Genomic DNA, 8,465 nt, shown 5'->3' on the forward strand with positions numbered 1-8,465 from the left:
CCCGCTTCTTTTCAACATATTTATTAATGACCTTGTTGGGGGCATGCAGAGTAGAATTTCAATATTTGCAGATGAAACTAAACTCTGCAGGGTAATCAATACAGAGGAGGATAATTTTATATTACAGGGACATTTATGTAAATTGGAGGATTGGGCTGAGAAGTGGCAATTGAAGTTTAATGTAGATAAATGTAAGGTCATGCACTTGGGTAGAGGAAATAAAATTTATAATTATGTACTTAATTGTAGAACACTGGGTAAAACAGACAGAAAAAGACGGGTGTGTGGGTGGATGGTAAAATTCACTTTAGTGGACAGTGTCAGGCAACTGCTGCCAGGGCTAATAATATAATGGGATGTATTAAAAGAGGTATAAGTGTTCATGAAAAAAATATAGTTCTACCTCTGTATAAGTCACTAGTGCGACCGCACTTAGAATACTGTGTACAATTCTGGTCACCGATATATAAGGACATAGCTGAACTGGAGAGGGTGCAGAGAAGAGCGACCAAGATTATTAGAGGAATGGGTGGGCTGCAATACCAAGACCGGTTATTAAACTTTGGGTTATTTTGTTTGGAAAAACGAAGGCTTAGAGGGGATCTAATCACAATGTATAAATATATGAGGGGACAGTACAGAGACCTTTCCAAAGATCTTTTTACACCTAGGCCTGCGACTGGAACACGGGGGCATCCGCTACGTCTTGAGGAAAGAAGGTTTAATCATAATCACAGACGAGGATTCTTTACTGTACGAGCAGTGAGACTATGCAACTCTCTGCCGCATGATGTTGTAATGAGTGATTCACTACTAACATTTAAGCAGAGCCTGGATGCCTTTCTTGAAAAATGTAATATTACCAGTTATGTATATTAGATTTTATGACAGGGTGTTGATCCAGGGAACTAGTCTGATTGCCGGATGTGGAGTCAGGAAGGATTTTTTTTCCCCATTGGAACTTGTTTGCCACATTGTTTTTTTTTTGCCTTCCTCTGGATCAACATGTTAGGCTACGGGTTGAACTAGATGGACTTAGGGCAGCTTTGCACGTTGCAACATCGCACGTGCGATCTCGGTGGGGTCAAATCGAAAGTGACGCACATCCGGTGTCACTTTCGACATTGTAGTGTGCAAATCCTAGATGATACGATTAACGAGCGCAAAAGCGTCGTTATCGTATCATCGGTGCAGGCTCCGACTTTTTCATAATTATGCTGCCGCGACAGGTCCGATGTTGTTCCTCGTTCCTGCGGCAGCACACATTGCTGTGTGTGAAGCCGCAGGAGCAAGGAACATCTCCTTACCTGCCGCCGGCGGCTATACGGAAGGAAGGAGGTGGGCGGGATGTTTACATCCTGCTCATCTCCGCCCCTCCGCCGCTATTGGCCGCCTGCCGTGTGACATCGCTATGACGCCGCACGACCCGCCCCCTTAGGAAGGAGGCGGGTCGCCGGCCAGAGCGACGGTCGCAGGGCAGGTGAGTGCATGTGAAGCTGGCGTAGCGATAATTTTCGCTACGCCAGCTATCACAAGATATCGTACCTGCGACGGGGGCGGGGACTATCGCGTGCGACATCGCAGCATCGGCTTGCGATGTCGCAACGTGCAAAGCCCGCCTTAGAGTTTCCCTTCAACCTTAAAAACTATGATATGATACTATGATGGAAAAATAAAAAACATCACATCTTGGAAAGAGGTGATATAAACCAAAAGTTTATTTTTTACAAATTTCTGAATATTTTTCACAAGTTAAACAAAAGAAAACCTATCCACATTTGCTATCACCATAACCAGACAGTCCTTAAAAGTCAGATTGCCGGGTTACTTTTACCGTACAATGAATGCCATAAAAACAAAATCCCAAAAATGATGGCAGAATTATATATTTTTCACCATCTCATCCCACTTGGAAATTTTTCTCTGTTTTTCAGTACGCTATAAGGTACAATGGACGGTGTCATGTAAAGGTAGAACTCCTGCTGCGAAATGTCATACAATAAGGCTGCTTTCACACATCCGGTTTGAGCCGTGCGGCTCAATCCGGCTGTGAAACCTATGCAACGGATGCGGTGAAAACACCGCATCCTTTGCATAAGTTTTTTACATGCGGCCCGTCCGGTTTTTGCCGCTTGCAGCATGCTACTGAGCATGCGCAGTGGCAAAAACCGCATGCGGCAGACGGATGCGGTTTTTGCCGCATCCGGTATCCATAGGGATGCATTGGGAAAAGTGCCGCATCGGCCGGATGCGGCGCGATGCGTTTTTTTTTGCCGCACAAAAAAAGTGCCAGGCAACGTTTCATCTGCTTGCCGCATCGGTAAATCTGCCGCATGTGTCAAGAACCAACAAAAGGCCATGCGGCACAATGCGGCACTAATTACAGTCTATGCAGGAAAAACGCAATCGGCAGCAAAAAAAAAAACGGTTGCGTTTTTCCTGCAAAGTGCCGGATTGTGCGGCATAGCAAAAATCGGAGGTGTGAAAGCAGCCTTAAGTAGACAGAAAAATTTAAAAAAAAAGTTATGGGTCTTGGAAGATGTAGAAGGAAAATTACAAACATAAAGATGAAAAGATGAAAATTCCCTGTGCAGGAAAGTGATAAAACATGATTTCAAGGCATGTTTATCTTGTTTATCTTCAGTTAGTCTATCTACACACCTACCATTAAAGGGGTGATTCACACATTTTTTTTATTTTCTCTATGAGTGTAACTTACTATTTCCTGTCTCTACTTAATTGGCTTCTATTTCCAGTTCTGGCACTGAGTGGCGCAATCCTGAACGCTCAGTGCCGGTCACATGACCCCCTGGTGCTGTGGCCGCTGGTATCCGCTGACATCCCGTCAAGTTCTGGGCTCTCAGACTTGACGTTACATCAGGGGTTGCCAGCGCCTCTCACACTGATTGACTGAGCTGTGGGCGGTGATTACCGTACGTCACAACCCAGCATCGAGGGGAGGATCCGTAGGATGGTACAGTGTGGGAGGTGAAGAGCGCTTAGCATCCAGCAGATTTGTGAGGTACGGGGTGTGAGTATGGAGTACAGGGAGGGTTTCTTCAGCTGACCCCCCCTGTTGCGCAAGTATCTGATCGCACTATCCAGCACAGCCGCCTGCTGTGCTCAGCTGTCAGGTAGTGTGATCCTGTACTCCCATGAGCAATACAGGTGATCGGACGCAGCAAGAGACTGACAAGTTGGTGACATGCAGCACAGAATGTGTCAGAACAAAGCATGTCACCAACTTGCTCTGCTCTGTCACCTGTCGTGCTGCATGTCACCAAGTTACTGCACACTGTGACTTGTTCTGCTGCATGGGACCAACTTTCTCCACTCTGTCACCTGCACAACAAGTCACAGAGTGGAGCAAGTTAGTGACATGCAGCACAGCATGTGACAGAGCACCTCTCTTCCCTCTCTCTTCCATCTCATCTCTTTTCCCTCTCTCTCTTCCCTCTCTCTCTCTTTTACCTCTCCCTCTCTTTTCCCTCTCTTCTCTGTTCACCCTCTCTTCTCTCTTTTCCCTGTCTCTCTTCCCTCTCTTTTTCTTCCTTCTCCCTCTCTTCCCTCCCTCTCCCTTCCCTCTTTCTCTCTCTTCCCTCTCGTTCTCATCCCTCTCCCCTCCCTCTCTTCTCTCTTTCCCCTCTCTTTTCCTCTCTTTCCTCTCTCTCTCTTCCCACTCTCTTTCTCTTCCCTCTCTCTCTCTCTCTCTCCCCGCTCGCTCTCTCCTGGCATGGTCAGTACAGAAATCTCTCTCTCAGACAGAAGACCAGGATCATGCAGGGGTGAGAGGGAGTAATAAAGATGGAGTCCCTAAGTGTGTCTGTGTATTTATTTCTAATAAAGTATTTTTTTTCTGTGTGATGTCTTTTTTTAACACTTTACTGGAGATTCTTAATGGCCAGGTCAAACTTGACCTGACATTAAGAATCTCGGGCTTTATACCAGCTGGTAAAATAAAGCTGGTATTAACCCCTTATTACCCAGCGTGCCATTCGGCACCAGGGCTGCTGGAAGAGTTGGATACAGCGCCAGAAGATGACACTTCGATTAAAGCGCCATTTTCTGGGGCAGTTGTGGACTGCAATTTGCAGTGGTGGGCCCAGAAAGCTTGGGCCACCCTGTTCTGAAAATTCCAATCTCCAACTCCCTAGTTGTACCTGATTGGACACAAAAAATGGGTGAAGCCCACGTTGTTGATTTTTTTTATTTTATTATTTCATGAAATTCATGAAATAATTAAAAAAAGGGCTTCCCTATATTTTGGGTTCCCAACCGGGTACAAATAGGCAGCTTGGGGTTGGGGGCAGCCCGTACCTGCCTGCTGTATCTGGCTAGCATACAAAAAATATGGCGAAGCCCATACATAATTTTCTTTTTTTTAGTTTTTGGGCAAAAAACTTAAAAAAAAGGGCATCCCTAGATTTTCCATTGCCAGTGAAGGTAACACCAAGCAGTGGGGGTTAGCAGCCAGTAGCTGCTTGGGTTACCATTAGCAATAGAAAATGCAGCGGCAGCCCATGCATTTTTTAAAACGTTACGTGTTTGGGGTTTTGTTTTTTTTATTATTTAATGAATTTTTAAAAAAAAAATCCACATGGGCTTCACCCATTGAGCACCCGAGCATTTTACTGCTCACTCATTCATCCCTACTCCTGACCACACAGCCAGTAGAACAAGTAATCAGATCAGCTGACTCCAGTGTCGGACGATTACTTGTTCTGTATCCCCCTGCATCCATCGCAGCGTGTGCGGGCTGTGAGATCAGGAGTTCAGCTGACTCCCGATCAGCTGACTCCAGTGCTGGCCGATAAATTCTGTGTCCTGCTGCATCCATCGCAGCAGGCATAAAAAGTAGAAGTAGAAGGATCTGGTAAAATAACAATTGCAGTTGCATGCATTGCACATTCAATGCACAGGATCCGGTCATATGCTGTTTGCGGTTTTTTTGCCTACAGGCAAAAAAACGCTGATGTGAAAGTAACCTGCAAAATGCATGCCACACAGATGATACAGACGACACATGTAGACTAGGAAAGAGGGGGAAAAAGTAATCTCATGACCCCATCATTTTTTTTCCCCCAGTTATTTATTTTTTTCACATGTTGCACCGGCTAATCATAATTTCTGTACACACACCACACACACACACTGTATATACACACAACACACACACACACACACACACACACACACACACACACACTCTATGAACTATATCAGAACAAGCAGAAGATAGACGCTTTCTTCCCCTGGTTGTGCAGATCTTGGAGCTGCTGCTGTCACTGATGTAATTTCTCTCAGTGCTTCCATAACATGCAGACACAGTGAAGACGGCATGGAGGAGTCTTTGGGTGGAGAGCTGAGTGGGTGTATTAGATACAGTCCTACAGCCCACGCAAAGAATTATGGAAGTTGTAGGAACTGAACCCAGGAAGTCAGGAGGGAGATTAACCCCTTCAGAGCTGGAGCCTACAATGAGGATGTGCTGCTAGAGCACGATAAAAGGTAATATTGCTGACATAACATAATAGATGTGTGGAGAGGCACATAATAGCAAGACGTATGAGAAAAAAATAATCAGTTTTGGTAACTGGACAACTTCTTTAAGGAGGGGTAACTGCCTAATGAAACACATTGCTACAGCATTAAAGAAATTAATCCATGAAAATTTTTCAAAAAAACCCCTTCGCTGTTTCAGCATTGATTTTCTGTTCCTATTGTAGCTATTGATTATTACTAGCTACAAATATCCTGTGTAAGCAGATTTGGTAATCTCTCATCGTACATTGGTCCAAGAGAGCAAATGATGTTTATATCATTAAAAGAAGATATTGTTAATCAGTTATTAATCCTCTTAGCAGATCAGCTCAAGTCAGAACTCTGCTTCCAGGATGATAATTCTTGTATTGATTCAGACTAATGAGATTTTAGTCCTTGCATGATTGTGTGACATAGACAACTGTGTTTTTCTTTTTGTGAAGGCATTTTTTTGAGATTAACACAAAATATGTGAGGAAAATGTAATATCATATTGGAGTTGCAGCTTTTTTTTTAATTTTTGGTACCATTACTTTTTTTAATCAAAAGTGTGGTTTGTTAAATTACACTATTTTCATTAATTACAAATGTAATACCGCGCCATATAATCTCTGATTTGTATAGGGCCATGTCATGATACCCATAGACTTGTAACGGCGACTAATACATCTCCTTATATATTTGATTTCATTCACAGGATGCTCCACCAGATGCCATATTATGCAATAATTTCTTAAAAATGATCTTTGCAGACCATTATATGGTGAACAATTGGGATATGTAAAGGCACACATACAAAACAGAGAAAAGGGTGCTGACTTAGCTCAACGTTTATTGCAGGCATGTGTGACCATCTCAACTCTCTCTTGGCAGATGATGTTTGGGGTGAAGGGATTTTAGTGCACAATCTTTTTGTTTGGCTTAGATGTGGAAAAATAAACACAGGATAAAAACATGTTTCTCGTGTGTTTTCGGACACGCATCGAAAATGCATGTAATCAGCACATAAGTCTATCAATAAAGCTTTGTCAAAACCAAATACCAAGAAGTATAAAAAACAAAGCTGCTTAGTTTAAAACATGACTTACCAACAGGAGACAAAGAAATGAGATTAAAAAACATAAAAAATGCATGTAATAAAACACAAGTGACCTAATTTAAAAAATATATGTAGAAATGGTGCAGAAATCCTGTAACATCAAAAACTCACCAAAAGCTCATTGGAATGTAACCTCGTGGTTCTATAGTATATGGGGACTCCAGTGAAAATGAAACACCCAACTGCAGAGCTGTAGACTTGACGGCAGCATCACAGACAATGCCAGACACTGGGAAGAGCAGCGAAGACTCGCCAATGGACCCGGGGAGGACGACTACAGTGCCATCTGTTATTTTTAATCCCTTAACGACCGCAGGCCGGAACATTACGTCCTAAGCCATATAGGTGTAATCACCTGCGGTTGCTGTGGGCAGCCGGCGGTGATTCCTGCACGGTAGCTGATTTGAACAGCTGACGTGTGCCTCACTGGCACGGGTGCATCAGTTCGCGTCTGTTAACCCCTTAAATCATACTGTGACAGAGCCATTTAAATGCCCGTCACGGTAAATCTTCACTCACCCGACTCCATCGTTGGCCCTGTGACGTGATCACTGTGAGCCGATGGTTGCCATGGTAGCACAGAGTCATGTGATGACTCTTGTAGCTCACATGACTCACTTCCTAGCTCACCCGGCCAAGTGCTGCCTGCAACAAGTGGTAAGTATGTGCCGCCCCGGCGCAGACCGGGGTGCTCGGATCCGGGGTGGTCGTGGTTCGAGGCGTCCAGACCCGGGCTCGGCTAACACTCTGATCCTTGGAAAGGGGATATTTACAGGGGAGAAGTTCGTGACGCCACCTGCGGGTTGCGGTAATGGGAGTACCACCGCTGCTGGAAGGAGTACCAGGGCAGATGGTGTGGAGCAGCAAGGTGTCAGTCCATCCACAGGTAGGGAAGGCCCCAGCCTCTGGGGATTTTTGGTGGGATGTTTGGGAGCACAGAGTGCAGGGGGGACCAGGTTACTCACTGTGGGTAGTCGTGGTGCAGGATGAGGATTATAAAGCAGACACTCACACTGAGGATAAACCAAAGGCTCTGTGCATCACAGTCTCTACAAGGGAGCCCGTCCAGGTGTCCGCTCCCACCGGTGTCACTTGATAGTCCAGACTCTGCCTCCATGCACAATTTTAGTTGTCTGTTGTGGCCCCTTGGCATGAAGCTGTTGGGGCCCCGCTACTTGTGTGTAGGGCAGCTGTGCTCTTGATGGCTGGCACTTGTGATTTCAATTGGGCTGTTTTTTATGGAGAACCCTATCCCCCGAGTTGTGGTGATGCCTTCAATCTCTGAGCTCTTAGGGAAGTTCATGAAGATACTCTCCCTCCCAGGTTAATTATCAGGATGGATAAACCTGATCCCGAACTAGGGCCCTGTACCCCGCCATGCTCGGTATCGGTCAGTTCATTTGGGGTTCTGATGCCGACAGTCCTCCTAGACTATGTCCGTCGCACCTTTTCCAATGTCACTGCCACCGGTCCCAGACTCCTGTGGTCCCAGACCACCGTCTGCGATCCAACCTTGGTCTCGCTCCCCGGGAGCTACTACTCCAGCTCCTCACTCTTTAAGGGCTACTACTGAACTCTCCTCCTCTTCAGCTCCCCCCAGGAGCTACCACTCCAGCTCCTCTCCTGCTGAGAGCTGACTCTAAACTGACTTCCTCCCTCCCACCAGTCTGCCTGACCCCTAGGTGGGTGGCCCTACTCCAGCTTGACCATCCCACTGGTGTGTCTGACAGGTTTGATGTGAGGTGTGGTTGGGATTTGTAGTGCTGATGGTGTGTGACACTGGTTATTGGTAACCTAGAACCATGGGGGTTGGGTCCTGCACCCT

This window comes from Anomaloglossus baeobatrachus, chromosome 1 (genome assembly GCF_048569485.1).
Source record: "Anomaloglossus baeobatrachus isolate aAnoBae1 chromosome 1, aAnoBae1.hap1, whole genome shotgun sequence".
Classification (NCBI taxonomy): Eukaryota; Metazoa; Chordata; class Amphibia; order Anura; family Aromobatidae; genus Anomaloglossus; species Anomaloglossus baeobatrachus.